We start from the raw sequence: 19,541 nt of genomic DNA on the forward strand, positions 1-19,541 counted from the left end.
GGTGCTACTCAAAAGTAAAATCTATTACAGTCAATAGCGCTTACTCCTAGGTAAGCTCAGTACTCCCTGTCACCCACCCGGAGCTTGGCAGACAGATCCTCCCAAGAGGTACATAGTCAGCTTGTCTCACTTATAGTGTCTGCCTCTCCCCCCACCTCTTGTACAAACAGGGCACCTACACAGTGGGGAAGAAAACCATACATAACAAGAAAGGAAACAAGATGAGGAAACTGGCAATTTGCTCTTGTTAAGAAGTTATCTAATAGTTGTGCCCCCTGCTGGGCTACAGAAAGGCTACTTTAACACACAGTTGAACCAATTACTGTCCCTGTGCAGCTTGTTTGCTCCCATAGACCTGGGGGAAAGCAAAACTCTGCAGTAGTGACTTTAGTGTGAATCTGCATTTCTCTTGCTGTGTAGTCACACCCTCTGTCAACTTCTCTGTAAGTTCAAATGGGCCTAATTATGATTTACTCTGATAGAGTAAGTTGCAGGCCCATTTGAATCAGTGGAGTTTACAGAGGAGTTGACTCATCAAATCCCCAATAATTCAATGGGCCTACTCTAGTGCTATTTACTATGCCAAGTATTGCCACGACTTGCCACTGATTTATCTCTCTGTATTTCAAGAGACATTACAAATCTGACTGGCTACATGAGACCTCTCATTCTCATGCGTCTTTCCATAGAAAAGGGCTATTTGAAGAGAGGGAAATCATGTTGAAGTGGCCAGCATCATGAGGGCTTTGAAGAGGTTTCCATGTCTAAATGCCAGGTAGGTGGGGATTTTCTGTTCCTGGACTGAATGGCAGTTCAGTGTGTTTCATGCATTACCCTTGCATGTCCCCTGTGGAGGGGGGGGGGAGAGGGCTGAAAAAAGGCTCAGGAAAAAATTAGCAAAAAAACACTTACTGCAAAAAAACACTTTGATCATCTGACCTCATTAAATCAAGTAGAATTTGAAAATACTTTAATAAACACATATATTGGTTTTCAATTGGCTATCACTCTAATTTCTGCTTGCAACATTATTGTATTTGGCCATGTTAGCACGTTCTCTAGCTGCAAACCTTCCTTGAACAGAAATAGAGTTTCTGCCAATTACATGTTTGTTCAAGAGCATAAACGTCAATAATAGCAGGTTTCTATCATCAGGCCACTATGGTCCAACATCAGAAAGGCAAATGTAAGGACTCGACTAAAACTGTGTTGCATTCAATTTCATTAAAAATGCCAACACCTTTTAAATTTAAGTTTACAACTTCATTTGAGAGCAAAGATGACAACAATATGGAAAAACGTACATAAGGCCATGTCACTTGTAGACTATGATGCAAACTGAAAGTGGCACACAGTGTGGGATGGCAGCTGTACAGGTTTTCAAAAAAGGTTTCTTTCCCTCCAAAGATTCAAGTATTCTTAATCAGGAAAGGGTCACATATACAGGAGTGGATGGCAGTGGATGGAGTACACGTTTGGCATTTAGATGGTCCCGAATTCAAACACAAACAACTTCATTTAAAGGATGCATAAGCAGAACTAGCTATTGTCGTGGACAACATATATTACCAAATTCACCTTTGCTAAATTAATTTGATGGCAGTGGTGGCTGGTGACTAACCCAGTTTAATGTGCACTTAGTTTGCACAAGTGCTAGCCAAGGTGCTGAACTCTACCCTATTATTAGGGTAGAGTTCAGTACCTTGGATAGTTCTTGTAAAATGCAGACCAAGACCCGGACTGGACTAACAGCATTCTCAAAATTGGAGTTACCGGCCACAACTGCTTGGTGGTGAGTCGGAAGACCTTACAGTTGAGGGCCGCTACCTTATCAATTTCCCCCTACAAATGGCATGAGGCCATTCCCCCCTGCTTAGAAATGACACCAGGCTGGTTTCCCCTCACCCTGAAACCATATAATTAAAAACAAAACAGAACAATTGGCAAGGGAGTATCAGAAGACAGGGGAAAGGTAATCCCAGCTACAGAATGGGATTGTCAGGTTAGCTAAACTGCAAAAGCTCTCTGCGTGAGGCCATGGTCACACCAGCAAAATGTTTTCCAGTTCTTCCTCTTTGATTTTGCAATTTAAATCTGTGGTCACATAATGTGTGATCATTAGCAAATCATTTAGCTGGCAAGTGTGCTAATTGAGGATTATTTCTTGCTCAGCCAGACGGTTCCACTTTTTTTGTTGTGGATCTTTTTTTTAATGTTCTCTTGCTGTGTGTGTGAATGATCTTATTGCAACTTTTTTGAACTATGGTCACCATGCATGTCCTTTAAAAATGTTTTTACTTAAAAATAAATTGGTGGTGTTTGTGTCAATGTGTTGGTTAACTTCTGTCAAATGGTCTCAACAAGAAGTTCTAGGTGCTTGTTGAAATGGATGGAAATGACTCAGTAATCCAAAAAACACATTGGGATGAACATCCTGGAATAAATGCCAACATGACCTCAAAGCACAACAAGAACATGATTAAAAGTTGTGTAACCACAGGGGGACATTTTGCTGGTGTGCCCACAGGCTGAGACAAACAACATTGTATATGTATTGGCAGGAACTGATCACTAGGTAACATTTTGGATTGTTAAATATGTTAAAATAGTCTGAGGTAGGATGAAAGATCTTATTCATCTTGGTGGTAGTATATGTTCTTAGAACTGTTTTAATTAATCAAATAATTAAATATTGTAATAATTAATACATTTTTACATTTGAATTATATCCAGTTCTCAGTTTAATTATTGTTCCTTTATTCATTCCTCTTTCCTTTTTTGTCATCTTTTGATCTTTTTAAAACAAACTAGACTGGCTATTGCTGAAACTATCTGCAGCTTTGATATAGGAAGAGGAAGGCTAAGCTAAATGAAAATATTAAAGCAATTCAGTTAGATTCAAAAAGTTACTTGTTTTGGATGACTTCTCTCAGAGACATGATGACTACCCATGCTAATTAGAGGTTTCTGGAAACTAGGGTCCCAAAATAAATAACTTTTTTCAATTTCTGCCATCTCAGGTGTTGTGTAGAAGGTATTTATTCATTGGAACAAATAGCACATTATTCCTTGATTCTTTCAATATCCCCTTTATTAATATGGCCTCCATTCCTAGGTCCACAATGTCATCTATTTACTTGTGGATCTCTGTTTAAAGAAAAACATTTTTTGTAATTATCAGGGAAACGCAATTGGCTTTGATTGAAGGGAGGAGCTACACAACACCCTAACCACTCAAACCCCATGCAACAACCATCCCTCCACAACCATACACACATTCATTCCTAATAGTGTAATAATGTTTCAGTCAAGTTCTGGAATGAAGAGGGACGTGGTGGAGCTGCGGGCTAAACCGCAGAAGCCTTTGTGTGCTGCAGGGTCAGAAGACCAGTAGTTGTAAGATCAAATCCACACGATGGAGTGAGCTCCTGTCGCTTTGTCCCAGCTCCTCGCCAGTTTGAAAGCACGTAAATGCGAGTAGATAAATAGGTACCATCTCAGTGGGAAGGTAAAACAGCGTTCCCTAGTCACGCTGGCCATATGACAACGGAAACTGTCTTTGGACAAGCACTGGCTCTACGGCTTGAAAAATAGAATGAGCACCGCCCCCTAGAGTCGGACACGACTGGACTAAAAATGTCAAGGGGAACCTATCCTGGAATGTAAAAAGGCGATCATAAACAGCAAGACATGTCTTTCTCTTCTCCCTGCAGCTCCATGAAATGGCTAGCAGACTGGCTACAAGAGGATATATATATTCTGCATAGTGACATCATTCTGAGCCCATCCTGAACAGTTTAAGTGACCAAGGGAGATCTTGGGTTTAATCGGGGAGTTCAGCTGTCACTCAGCTTCTCTGTTGGTGCCAGTAGCTTAGTCTACTAGATATCTTTGATTTCAGCTTTCACCAGTTCATACTGCTGACCGTCTTTTTAATCATATTAATGCTAAATGGGATACTAGGATCCACTGTGTTGTTTCTTCATTCTGGAGGTGAACAGTAGCTCCTTTCTCCACTCCATAGTAATCCAAGCACTGCACAAATAACTTCACTCTTTTTTTTTGCACATTTGTCTGAATCCACTGCATATGCCAACTTACAAAATATGTATTTTCATAAATATTTAATGGATTGTTACCTAATATTTATGTATTTAGTTATGAGTAGTTGCACTGTAATCTCTGAAATACTGAAGACTGATTTTTCTACACTGTTATCCTTTTCTCAGTTAGACATAAGCCATCTTGAGTATGAAACATGAAAAGGTGATATAGGCCCAAATCCAATTGCTTAGTGTAGTCAATTGCACTAGGGTAGGCCGATTGAATCAATGAGGATTTGGTGAGTTACGTAACTTCTCCATGAGCTCCACTGATTCAAATGGGCCTACTCTAACTGTACCTCATTTTAGCATAGCATTCAATGGAACTACTCTAGTGTGCTTTACTATACTAAGCAAAAGGATTTTGACCACAGAAAATATCACATGAACTGTCTCATACCAGGATGTAATACTTATGTTCATTAATATGCACATGGAATCTGTCATGGGCAAACTTGCCCTTCCCCCTTCAATGAATGATTGAAATAACTCCAGATGGAAACAAATGGTCTGCTGAGGAAGGAGACTATTCCACACGTTCTCTGTTTGTTCATGAGGATGAACATGACCGCTTTCAGGCAGGAAGATAAATTTTGGAAATGCACACATTTCTTTGTTTCCCAAAATTTGCATACATGTGACACACATAAACCATCAGGAAAAATGTTTTAGCAATGAACACTACCTCTTGATTGACTTTATAAATGCAATAACATTTAACGAAACCGGGCCTTCTCGGCGGTGGCTCCTCGCCTCTGGAATAACCTTCCTCCGGTGATTCGTGCGGCCCCTACGCTGGGCACTTTTAAGGGTCAACTAAAAACATGATTGTATGTTCAGGCCTTCCCGCCTGTCAATATTTAATTCTTTCTTTATTTTTTCTTTCATTTATTATTTGTTTCATTATTGTATGTGTCATGGACTGTTTGTAAAATCCTTATGTTTTATCGTATACACCTTATTGGAAGCCGCCCAGAGTGGTCGACCAGACCAGATGTGCGGGATATAAATCAAATAAATCAAATAAATAATAAATTTGAATTAGCTAGCTTATTTTTAGGGACCAATATCTAAAATCATCCTACATTTATGGATTTTTTCTTTACATTTAACTAGCTCTCCATGAAAATTAAAACAACTTTCAGGAATGTGGATGAGATCAGTATCAACTGAAAGTGTAAAAAAAAAAACCCTACACATTATAATGTACACTGTTTCCTATGTAAACACTGGATACATCTCTTGCAAATATAGACGGATATGCAAAAGTTAAAAAATCCTTAAATAAAATTTACTTTTAAAAAGTCAGTCTTAATATATTAGTATAATATTATTTCAGCTGCAAAACTGATATGTAGGGGGGAATGTTTTCAAGCATCTTGCATAATCAAATTAAGAATTTCATCTGTATATTCACTAAAGGAATAACTCCATATTATTAAAAAACTACAGTTATGTGTATGAGAAACAAATCGTAAGGAGATATCTTTGGCTCCACCATGGAGATGGCTTGTGTAACTGCAGCTGACAGCTTCCTCAAATAACACGAATCTTACTCAAAGCAGATTGTCTGTTTCGATCTTACATCTAAAAAATGTTCTATCTTGTTCCTTATAAACAAACCTATTTGTTGTGGTGAGCTCTGAGATAGACACTAATTAAGTATTTTCTAGGTGGGCAAGAGTAATAAACATAAACACTTTGGAATTGTGTTTATATAATAAAAATAATAGATGCCATTTGAAAGTGAGCATGCTTTTGATATCTTGATTTGAAGAGTCAAATCAGATACATAATGTATTAATACACCGCCTTTCGCTACGACTGATTTAGAATGTAGATGCTGAAAATGTGGTTCTCTTCACCCCAGTGGGCAGGATGGTATTAGCAGAAATGACTCAAAGCTGTTTATGGGCGAATATCCGATTTATTGAAGTTTAGCCCAAGGAACAGGGAGAAATTGTGAGTGCCTTTTGTTAGATTGCAAAAGATGAAAGCTTTTCAAGTAAAAGTCATTAAAGCAACATTACATGAAGAAAATGGTAACATACACTAAAATCAAACTATTTGTTACATACAAAGTTTCTCCCGCACAAAGCAGACCATGAGTCCATTCTCGCTCAAGCCATCTAAATGGATGCAACCCTCAACCAACTGTATTAGTTTTTAAAATGGAATCTCTGTGGCATGCAGAATCAAGGTGTATAGCATAAGTACCAAAACTCTTACTTGATCTGACTGTTTTAGATTTAGTTGAGCCCTGAGAGTTCTCAATTATATTGCAACAAAGCTTGTCAATCAAAATATGATTTAAAAATAAACTAAAGTATAATACCTACCTAATCCAATTTATGGATTAAAAGAAGTTGTTCCTGTGTTCAGAGAGAAATCAGAAGATCCTCATCCCAAATTCCTAATGGAGGATCCAGGAAAGGCTGAGTAGGAAGATTAGTTAAAAGAAGACTGGATTAGGGAGAGTAACTAGGGTCTCCTTCCCTACAGTATATGGAAGCCAAGCCTGTATCTGAGCCCCCTGTTCCTGACATAAAGGTATCTTCAGGAGAGGGCCCGGGTAACAGATGTATTTGACATCTACAGAACAAGTCTTTAACTTATATTTGTCCAAACCCTCCCTTGAATTTTGGTGTGTGTGTGGGGAAATACTGATGAACACATTCTTGATTTCATTAATCACCATCCCCATCACTATGTTTGTCAATATATTATGAACTCTAATGATATGTTCATCATACTGTGCAATGATACACTTCTTTATTTGGAAATGCTTAACCAGAGTTTAACCTTACTTCGTAGAAATATTTTTCCTCCAGCTAATTATCTCCTGCTGTACTTTCAGTAGAACTGTTTCCAGCATTGATAATGATTGTCACAAACATTTATCCTCACTGCATTTCAACTTGGCATCTCTTATCATCTGTTTTCCAACAAGGCAGACGCAGCTTTAGATGAGACATCTTCAGCTCCATCCCACACCACATTCCATCATCACATGCCTCCTCCACATTTCATTGTAACCTATTATTTAGTAGCAAAATGCCCATCATAACTGTACATCATATGAAAGGAAAAGTGAACTGGAATACTTCAAAGACTGCTGGAGGTGGTAATTTGCAAGCTGTACCAATGAAGCATTATTAAAATATTTTAAATGAACAAGCGAATGAATGAATCAGGTACAATGTCCCTATTGCCTGTGAATGCGGACTCCACTGAGACATTATGCCTCACAGATGATCAGAATGTGTCTGATCTTCCTTTAAATTGTCTAAACCAGCAGCCATGGTAGTGAATGCCATAGAGTAATTGAGCATTATGTTCTTCAGGAGCTGCTCCTTCATCTACTGATCTGGCATGTGCACATGTGTACATTTCCCCAGATATGGGAAGAATTGCTCTTTTTAAAATCACCACTCCCAGAATACAACCAGCTCCATAACTACACACATGGACAGACATTTTAAGGAGTACATGTAGACAGAACATTTATACGCATGGGAACACACCATACTAAATACATAATAATAAAAACTTCCCACTACCAAATTGATTTAAATTTATGGCAGCCCTTTCAAGGGATTTCTTAGTTAGAGATACACACACGTTGTTTACCATTCCCTTATTCTGGGGGCATCCTGGGACTGTGCAGCTTGCCTAAGGCCGCACAGGCTGGCTTTTCTCCTGGGAGGCACAGTGGGGAATCGAACTCCCAACCTATCTGAACCACTGAGCTATCCAGCCAGCTACCAAATACATACAAGATGATATTGCTATATGATAATAAAATCAGTAATAAAATATTGCCTGTAGGCTTATGGCAAAATATGTTATATGGGGGAAAATAGAGAGATATACAGCAAAACTGGACATGACAGAGATATTCAGTAACAGAAAGAGGGGAGAAACTGAAAAGAAGAATGTCTACAGTCAAAATACAGCCAAGGACTGGTGTGCTTTTTCAGTGTGGCCATTGTGTTTTAAAATTTTTAGTAGGGTCAAGGTGCTCTTTTTTCATGCTTTGTTTTGTGTGTGTGTGTGTGTATGTATGTATGTATGTATGTATGTATGTGTGTGTATGTATGTATGTATGTATGTATGTATGTATATATGTGTGTATATATATATATATATATATATATATATATATATATATATATATATATATATATATATATATATATATATATATATATATATATATATATATATATATATATATATATATGTATGTATGTATGTATGTGTATGTATGTGTATATATATGTATGTATGTATATGTGTGTGTATATGTATATATGTGTATATATATGTATGTATATATGTATGTATATGTGTGTGTGTGTTTGTGTGTGTGTGTATATATACACATATATACTGTGTAAATATATACTGTGTAAATATATACACACACACACACACACACACACACACACACACACACACACACACACACACACACGTGTTGATCTACAGACCCTGCAAGGGTAAGACTCCTGTATTTCTGCCAAGCATTTTACAGGGAATGGATTTACAGGAGGTTATCTATTTTATCTGTTCAGGCATAAGCAACAAAGCCTAGTGGCCATGATGAGACAAGCCCAATTCAGAAGCTAAGCAGGAAAGTGTAGAAGGCTCAAAGGGTGGTAAGCAACATGGCTTCTCCACTAAGTTGCATACCTCCTGTTCCCAATACACTGCAAAGTTCTGCAGACTTCAACGTGCAGGTGTACATAAGGACTGTAAGTATTTTAACTTAGAGCATTCAATTGGACACACAGTCAGCAGGACTTACAGCTGGCGATAGGATGTGGGGAAGAACTATCCTGTGTCCCCATCACCTTTTGAAGCCTCTGCGCTTCCGGGATGAATGCCTGGAAGTATTCAGTGTAAAATACTGTATGTTGCACCACCTAGTGACTAACAGACTTTCACTGTAAACATTTAATTGAGCATGTTCAAAGGGGTACCTCTTGAGGGGAGTTTCAAGATGATTGTCAAGATTGAAAGCTACACATGGCAACACTAAGAAATAATTCCTGTTAGTGTTTCACCTTACTGGATTGTCTGCATATGCTACAATTTTAGACTCAAGAAACAGGAAGGAAAAGGCCACTGTTCTGAATTTTGCCCGTATCACTCACTTTATAAAATCTTGCCCTCCTGTTTGTCCTGAGGTTTCAGGTTAAAAGTAGACAGACTAGGGGGGTTCTTAGGGGAAGTCCTCAGAATTCAGGCATGGTGGAAAGGATAGTGTCACGTTTCCGCCTGTCCCTTGATTCTTTCAACAAACACGGGACACAAGCTACGTGTCTTTCATCTGCCACCAGTTAATTACATCAACAAATGATGTCCGATTCTTCATGACCCCATAGACCAGAGAACACCATGGAAAATTTTGCTTATATATGTAAATTGAATCTCTATTAAGATTTCGATTGTTATGGACTGAGGAATCTGGAGCTGAGATTTGTTGCTTAGTTGTTAAATCGTGTCCGACTCTTTGTGACCCCATGGAACAGAGCAGGCCAGGCTCTCCTGTCTTCCACTGCCTCCCGGGGTTTGGTCAAGTTCATGTTGGTAGCTTCGAGGACACTGTCCAACCATCTCATCCTCTGACATCACCTTATCCTCTTGCCTTCACACTTTCCCAACATCAGGGTCTTTTCCAGGGAGTCTTCTCTACTCATGAGATGTCCAAGGTTGGAGCCTTAGGTTCAGGATCTGTCCTTCCAGTGAGCACTGAGGGTTGATTTCCTTCAAAATGGATCGGTGTTATCTCCTTGCAGTCCAGGAGACTCTCAAGAGTCTCCTCCAGCACCACAATTCAAAAGCATCAGTTCTTCGGCAGTCAGTCCTCTTTATGGTCCAGCTCTCACTTCCACACATCACTACTGGAAAAATAATAGCTTTGACTATGCGGACCTTTTTCAGCAAGGTGATGTCTCTGCTTTTTAAGATGCTGTATAGGTTTGTCATCTATTAAAAGAATTGTCATCAATTAAAAGAAGCAGGCGTCTTTTAATTTCATGGCTGCTGTCTCCATCTGTAGTGATCATGGAGCCCAAAAAGGTAAAATCTGTCACTGCCTCCATATCTTCCCCTCCTATTTGCCAGGAGGTGATGGGACCAGTGGCCATGATCTTGGCTTTTTTTAATGTTAAGCTTCAGACCATTTTTTGCACTCTTTCACTCTTATTATGAGGTTCTTTAATTCCTCCTCACTTTCTGCCATCAGAGTGATATCATCTGCATATCAGAGGCTGTTGATATTTCTTCTGGCAATCTTAATTCCGGCTTGGGATTCATCCATGCCTGCCTTTCACATGATATACAGTGGTGCCTCGTTTAACGGCGATAATCCGTTCCAGGAAAATCACTGTTAAGCGAAAACATCGTAAAATGAAAATAAAAAGCCCATTGAAACGCATTGAAAACCGTTCAATGCATTCCAGTGAGCTAAAAACTCACTGTCCAGCGAAGATCCTTCATACGGTGGCCATTTTCGCTGCTTGTATAGTGAGGAATCTGTCCCTAAACACAGCGGGGAGCCATTTTAATTACCCGGTGGCCATTTTGAAACCAGCTGTTGAAAAAAATCGTAGAATCAGTTCCGAAGCAGGGAACCGATCATCGCAAAGCGAAAAAACCCTATTTATACCATCATTTTGCGATCACAAAAGAGATCGCAAAAACATCATCATGAAGCGGATTTGTCGTAATGTGGGGTAATCGTAAAGCAGGGCACAACTGTATTCTGCATATGTTGAATAAGCAGGGAGACAATATGCAGCCTTGTCGCACTCCTTTCCCAATTTTTAACCAATCAGTTGTTCCATATCCAATTCTAAGTGTTGCTTCCTGTCCCACGTATAGTTTTCTCAGAGGATAGATAAGGTGGTGAGGCACTCCCATTTCTTTAAGAACTTGCCATAGTTTGCCATAGTTTGCTGTGGTCCACACAAAGACTTTTCCGTAGTCAATGAAACAGAAGTAGATGTTTTTCTGGAACTCTCTGGCTTTCTCCATAATCCACAGCATGTTAGCAATTTGGTCTCGAGTTCCTCTGCCCCTTCGAAATCCAGCTTGTACTTCTGGGACATACTGCTGAAGCATACCTCGTAGGATTTTGAGCATAACCTTGCTAGCGTGCGAAATGAGTGCAATTGTACGGTAGTTGGAGCATTCTTTGGCACTGCCCTTCTTTGGGATTGGGATGTAAACTGATCTTTTCCAATCCTCTGGTACTGCTGAGTTTTCCAAACTTGTTGGCATATTGAGTGTAGCACCTTAACAGCATCTTCTTTTAAGATTTTAAATAGTTTCACTGGAACACTATCACTTCCACTGGCTTTGTTGTTAGCCTTGCTTTCTAAGGCCCACTTCATTTCACTCTCCAGGATGTCTGGCTCAAGGTCAGCAACCGCACTATCTGGGTTGTCCGGGACATCCAGATCTTTCTGGTATAATTTCTCTGTGTATTCTTGCCGCCTCTTCTTGATGTCTTCTGCTTCTGTTAGGTCCCTACCATTTTTGTCCTTTACCATGTCCATATTTGTACAAAATGTTCCTTTAATATCTCCAATTTTCTTGAACAGATCTCTGGTTTTTCCCTTTCTATTACTTTCCTCTATTTCTTTGCATTGTTCATTTAAGAAGGCCGTCTTGCCTCTCTTTGCTGTTCTTTAGAAGTCTGCATTCAATTTTCTGTAACTTTCCCCGTCTCCCTTGCATTTTGTTTCCCTTTTCTGTTATTTGTAAGGCCTCGTTGGACAGCCACTTTGCTTTCTTGCATTTTCTTTTCTTTGGGATGGTTTTTATTGCTGCCTCATGTACAATGTTACGAGCCTCCATCCATTCAGGCACTCTGTCCACCAAATCTAGTTCCTTAAATCTGTTCTTCATTTCCACTGTGTATTCATAAGAATTCTGGTTTAGATTATACCTGACTTGCCCAGTGGTTTTACCTACTTTCTTCAGTTAAAGCTTGAATTTTGCTATAAGAAGTTGATGATCAGAGCCACAGCTCCAGGTCTTGTTTTTGCTGACTGTCTAGAGCTTCTGCATCTTTAGATGGCTGAGATACAGGAACCTATAGGGCAGAACCATTATGCATTGCTGTTATTCCCCTGCAAAGTCAAATCTTTCATGAGTTCAGGCAAATGCAAGAGTACAGCTATCATCTTCAAAATTTCCTACAGAAGAGCCAAAATGTGCAAAACTGAAGCACCAATTCAATTGCAAGTTCCACCTGGAGGAGATCTACTAAATTAATGTGATTTACAGAAGTCTTGGCTTACCACTGAACAATTAATTTAGATGGGATTTGGGACTCGCCATTGGATTTAGGCCAAAATGACTGGGAATTGAGGTTTCCTTACTGCCCCTGAGCATTATTAGTCAAACCAAGCAACATATGTTTGGTATAAACAAGGCCTTGAGCCAATGGCCAGTATCTTGCTCCATAGCTCCGCCAGCACAGTGAGAATAACACTACCTGCAGTTGTACATTGCTGCTCATTAAGGAGTTCTTTCTTCAATTTCTGGTTGCATGTCATTTTGTCTGATTGTGTAATTCCATTCTGTTTTATCTCCTGAACTGTATGTTTCTGAGCTTCATAAAGAAAAACATAGCTTCTCAGATGAATACTCCATGAAAAGAAGAAAGGCATAAGTACTTTTCTAGAATGCACACTCAGTGTATAAAAATGTGTGATTCTACCCTATGACAAAGCCTAAGGATGGGGACAGTGGCACATAAGCCCCTGTCAGTGGGCTGTCTCATCTCTCCCCAGGACCCACTGAGTTTCTCACCACAAGCTCCACAGTGGATCTGGGAGAAATGATATTGGAATATGATTCCTTGGGTGAACTAGGATCTCAGGAAGACCCTGGAGATGTGCAGGAGGTAATACTTACAGAAACACCAGAAGGGGAGGGCCAAAGAGAAAACCTGGGGACTGAAGAAAGCCCCTGAACTAAGAGGAGGAGAAAGAGAGTGGAACATGAGGAAACATGAGCTGATGACCCCTGGGGAAAATCATACCATTTGGAGATCCCAGAGAAATTTGAACCTCTGGGAGCCTAGATGAATATATATACAAAGAAGACTCATGGACTAGGGTGTTAGTAAAATGTAGAATGTTTAAAGAGGAGGCTAAAAGACACCAAAACCCTCAACTGTCACCCAAATCTTCTTACTGGGGTAAACATGAAAGATGTGAGAGTTGACACTGAGCCCCAGAGGGATATCCCAGGGAACAGATGTCATATCCAGATACAGTGGTGCCTCAGTGGATGATGATAATGCATTCCACTGAAATTGCTGTTTGGCAGAATCATTGTCTAGCAAAAAGCATTTTCCCCATTGGAATGCATTGAAAACTGTTTAATGTGTTTCAATGGGGAAGAATCGTCGTTGTCTAGCGAAGATTGGCCATAGGAAAGCCGCTTTGCGAACCACCAATCAGCTGTTTAAATAGCTGTCTTGTGAAGTTTAGGTCCCGAAAACACCCGTTTTGCAAGCACGGAGGGAGCTGTCAAAATCGTTGTCTAGCGAAAATCGGTTTGCGAAGCAGGGACCAAACATTGTCTAGCAAAATTCCCCCATAGGAATCACTGTTTTGTGAATCGCTATAGCGATCGTAAAAAGTCAATGTCTAGCGAAAAAACTGTCATGCGGGGTAACTGTCTAGCGAGGCACCACTGTAGATCCTGGTGGAAGACAAGGCAAAGGGCTTGTCGGGCACAATCATTGGTGACCCAGACTGGAGTAGGAGCTGGGCATCAGCAGACTTGTTCCCAGTGTGGGTTTATAAGCCATCCTTTTCACACCACTCCTTGTATAACCCAACCAAAATGTTCCCACCAGCAAACCTGGGACAAAGTGCACCATCAGTACAGGTAATTGCCAGGGGTAAAGACTCAAAAGGAAGGACTTAGAACTACATAACCAAGCAAAGAAAGGAACTAGTTCAGGACCATTCAATGTTGTTCATGAATCCACATCTAGTTTAATAAACCCTGCTTTGTCCCAAACTCCATCATCCTCATCTGTTGAATAGAGAATGGAAGACAGTGGTCAGAGGGGCTCACACAAAACCAACAGAAATATTGGCCTGGAATTGAAATTTTCCCTTTAAAAATTAAAAATTCAGGGTTCACATTTAGGAAAAGTCATATTAAGAAGGGCTAATGTATATTATATTTATGAATATACCTATCTGATTTTATTTTATATATAAAATAAAAAAAATTAAAAAGTGTCAGCTAAATAAAGAATTAAAAAAACTTTTGATGCACATGATTACAAGCAGCTATTCTTTGATGTTTTGGAGCAATTAGTGAAACTCTCAATGCTAGCTCTGAGAGCAAGAAGCTTTTTCAAGTGGAATGCAGTTGATCCAAGAATTCTAGTTTTAGTTCTTTGATCTTCCAGGAAATACAAACTTGCTAGCAAGATAACGCAAGGTAACACATCAATTAATGTTGTATTTAATTCTAGCATAAGCAATTTTAGTTGCATTTCTGAAAGACAGAATTTTCCTTGCCATCAATCCATCATGATCAGAGCTGGGAAAGAACATGTTAATATAATGGTAAAATTTACTGTTATTTTTAAACAGTTATTTTTGAGGTACATGAATTGGATTCTCCTGTTTCTTTGTTTAAAATATTTTTACCCTGCTTTTCTCCTTTAAAAGGACCCATCTGTTTAATTGGAAAGTGATCATTTTGACATTGAATTGAATTAATACCATATTCTGACCATTATTATCAAACACAATTTTAAAGGAAATATTGATAAATCATTTATCTTCTCACCTTGTCTCCCAAAGCAATACACAAAATCACAACATCAAAACAAATCAGAAAGTCTAGAAAGAGAGCTATCAATTCACTGGTTCAATAAGAGATATATCCTGATGGATGAAACATCCCTGCAGAATGGCACACAAGAGTGATCTTCCATTGGGGATTCAGCAAGAGTGCTACTTACTTCTCCATGGCATTGATCACAAGAAGCTGTGGGATAAATCTGATATTTAAAAAGTGAGAATGTTTATTTCTGATGTAAGCTGCTCTACTTCAGAAGTGTCTTCAGAATCTGTAGTAAATTCTGCAACTAAATTTAATTTAATTTAATTTAGGAATTAAATTGAATTTAAAATGTAATGACTTATAGTATATAACAAGACGGAGGTACTGAGGGTGGGCGCTCCCACAGTTGGGGACTTGGGAAACTCCCTCACTTTTGGGGGTGTGACTCTGCCCGCCAGGGATGGGGTCCGCAGCTTGGGGATCCATCTGGACCCGGCGCTCACTATGGAATCTCAGGTGGCGTCTGTGGTCCGTACCGCTTTTTTCCATCTTAGGCGGATAGCCCAGCTGCGACCCTACCTTGATGTGGGGGCGCTTACTACCTTGGTGCATGCGCTCGTAATCTCAAGATTAGACCACTGTAATGCGCTCTACGTGGGGCTAACTTTGAGGTTGCTGCGGAAACTACAGGTGGTGCAGAATGCTGCGGCTAGATTACTTAGTGGAGTGAGAAGATTCCAACATATCTCGCCCACTCTGGCCGCACTGCATTGGCTGCCCATCCGATTCCGCATCGGCTTCAAAGTGTTGATGCTTACCTATAAAGCCCTAAACGGTTTAGGACCTCGATACTTGGTGGAACACCTTCTCCCACCAAGATCTACCCGTGTCACTCGTGCGAGCCAGGAGGTGAGGCTGAGGAGCCTAACGCCGAGAGAGGTCCGGAAGGAGAAGACCAGAAATCGGGCCTTCTTGGCGGTGGCTCCTCGTCTCTGGAACAACTTACCTCCTGAGATTTGCGCGGCTCCCTCGCTGGACATTTTTAAGAAACAACTAAAAACATTGATGTATAAGCAGGCTTTCCCAACAGAAAACTCCTGACGATTTTTCCTTTCTTATATCTTTCTTTGATTTCTATCTTAGTCTAGGTGCAATGTTTTAAAATTATATTGTTTCTTTTATTGTAAGCCGCCTAGAGTGGGCTAATATGTCCAGATAGGCGGGATAGAAATAAAATAAATAAATAAATAAATAAATAAATAAATAAATAAATAAATAAATAAATATATATATATATATATATATATATATATATATATATATATATATATATATATATATATATATATATATATATATATATATATATATATATATATATATATATATATATATATATATATATATATATATATATATATATATATATATATATATATATATATATATAGTATAGAGTATATAGAGTATATAGAGTATATAGTATATATATAGTATATAGTATAGTATATAGTATATAAGTGTATAGCTTAGTGTATAGCTTTTATTATCAAACATTTGGAGCTGTCTAGCTGATTGTGTTTCAAAGACCATGTTAGACCACACAGTCCATTGGGGGGATCCAATGAGCTAATTCTCTTATTAAAACCATGGCAAACAAAATAAAAAACTGCTGTGTCATTGGTTTGGTTTTCTTCGAAAAATTAAAAAAAACCCTGCAGTTTAGAAAGTAACTGGTGATAGATACTGTATACATACCTAACTCACACTTGTGCACTGTGTTTTATAAAACATTTTCAATAACACCCATCCATCACCCCATTTGTTTGAAAGAATGATTAAGAATAACATTATAATACATATGAAATAATCTGAATTATCCCTCATATTGCAATGTAACACTGTTTTGTTTGTTTGTCTGGGGAGACATAGTTCATTAACTTTTTTTTAAAAAAGAAATATTTTTCATACTTGTCAAAATCTCTTTAATTCATAAAGGTAGCTAGAGCTGATGTCACCCTCTGTATTCCAGACATGCGGCTGAATCAGAGGACTATGGTAATGTTGCATTTTGCAACATACTCATAATAATGCACCTGATAATAGTTTGATTCTGTATTTTTCTTCTGAATGACATAAAAAAACAGACTAGAATCTACGAGGAATGTTTTCCTTCACATGAAAGATATCAAGGACAATACTGGTCAAAATGCCTTCTCTCTTTAAACATGTATGCACCATATTGATTAGGATGATCAAACACTCTCTGCATATTGTCTTAGGACCTCAGCATATGCTTGCTTTTTTTTCTATCCTTGCAAAAAAGTTGTCAACATCAGATTTTTGCCATGGAGGAGAGATGAGGCTATACTGAAGGGATGCTCACCTGTCCAGTCACCTGGAAAGGTTTAAACATACAAAAATGCATTAGAGCAGTGGTCCCCAACCTTGGGCCTCCAGATGTTCTTGGACTACAGCTCCCGGAAGCCATCACCACCACCTCTGCTGGCCAGGATTTCTGGGAGTTGAAGTCCAAGAACATCTGGAGGCCCAAGGTTGGGGATCACTGCATTAGAGAATTTACTCCTTTCATGAACATTCAAGATTGTTGCCCAGTTTAGTAAGGGTACCACTACTGCTTCCATCTTTCCCAGCAGATAGGAGCTTAAGAACACCAGAAAATTATTAGAGTGTTATCATATCAGACCAGAGACTTATCTACTTGTCTTCACTTCTTAGAGTGGTGAATGAAGGGCCAAGGGATAATATCGCAACACACTCTCACTTGCATTCTCTCTTGCTTGCCAAACTCAGATCCTAGGTTTAATATAGCCATCGTGACTAGTAGCCATTCATGTTGTCCTTCTGGCCTTGGCTGCCAGATAGGCAGTAGAAAAATCAGTCAGTCAGTCAGTCAGTCAGTCAGTCAGTCAGTCAGTCAGTCAATCAATCAATCAATGTCTTATGTGTGCCAAGTCCGAACTGATTTTATAAGAACCCTAAAAAGGTTTTTAAGGCAAATGAAATATTTAAGAAGTGGTTTTTATAAGTTCCACTCCCCAGTGAGTTTCAATAGCAGTGATGAGGAAATCAAACCCAGGACTCCTAGCTCCTAGTCCATGACTCTATCCACCATACCACATTGAATACCCAGCTACTGATGGCCCTGGGGAAATATAATAGAATCACGGTGAATTCCTCTCCCTTCCTATCTGCTGATGCCACCAGAAGCTACCTTGTTGTAGACTCAATAATCCATAGGGTCCCTTCTAGCTCTGCAAGTCAGCTGATGATGATGACGACAATATGTCCATGTTCAGCAGAATTCTATGGGATTCAGTGCCATCAGTAGCTATAAGTCACAGTGGTTATACATTACCTCAGGGCTATCTGTGGCTACTATCATGCATGCATTTGTCCAATTCCCTTATGAATTCTTCCATGTTAGTGGGCATCTCCAAGCACGAACACGGAGAGAGTCCTAGTGCCTCCCTCTGCAAACTGCTGGGAAGAAGGATAGCCTGAAGAGGAAACAATCTGCTACACATGGCAACCTGATAACTTAGATTGCTCACTCAGGCATAGCAGAAGCTTTCCTCTTCAGAAACTCGCTCTGTGATAGCAACAAGCAGGGGGCAGAGCTAGAATTCTCACCCTGCTCATCTTTCAGATGAATATTTTTGGAATGCCAGAGTATGACTTATAGTAGAAATTCCACATTTTGGCTATGGGTTCTTTGGAAAAGTGCTTCCTTTTACTTGCCTTGCATCTATCACTCTTCACCTTTATTCAAAGTCCACCTAATAATTTCAGCCTACAACATATGTGCTCTAGCACTACATTGAATTTGTTCCCTTGACTGCTAATAGGACTGGAGTTACATTGAAATTCTATCCATACTTACAAGGAAGAAGTCATATTGATCTTAATGGAGCTTGTTTTTGGGTAGTGAAGTACATGATTACACTTTAACTAGAGGATCACAGCCAGTGTCATGATCAGCTCTCCCAACAATCCTCTTTTACACATTCTTATGGTATGAATTTACCAAACCATTTCTGCAAAGTTCAAGTATTGCCCCATTTTTATTAAGTTCATTTATTAAGTAAAAGCATGTATCTACTGTTTTATCCTTATATGTTACTCAACAAAGATAACAATTAAAATGATTGTTGTGTTTGTGTGTGTGTGTGTGTGTGTGTGTGTGTGTGTGTGTGTGTGTGTGTGTGTGTGTGAGAGAGAGAGAGAGAGAGAGAGAGAGAGAGAGAGAGAGAACAAAGACCTGCTTGAACAGGAAGATTTGTCTTAGGATGAAATGCTGTCAGAGAAGATGTCAATAGGTGGCCTCATGGGGAAAGAATCCCACAAATCAGGAGTGATTACTAAAACTGACGCTTCGTTGATCAAGCTGTATTACATTCCGATCACAGGTAAAGGGATTTCCTTTGGATCATAGAGTAGAGGCAGAGTGATAGTAAAAGCAAGCATTTTATCACATGGAGAATCAAAATCAAAGAATTTAATGAGTATTCTTTACATACCAAGAAAATGTAGGCCTGTCTAGAAGGCACTGCCACAATCCTGTCCAACATGTGTTACTGT

Source organism: Pogona vitticeps, chromosome 5 (genome assembly GCF_051106095.1).
Source record: "Pogona vitticeps strain Pit_001003342236 chromosome 5, PviZW2.1, whole genome shotgun sequence".
In the NCBI taxonomy this organism is placed as follows: domain Eukaryota; kingdom Metazoa; phylum Chordata; class Lepidosauria; order Squamata; family Agamidae; genus Pogona; species Pogona vitticeps.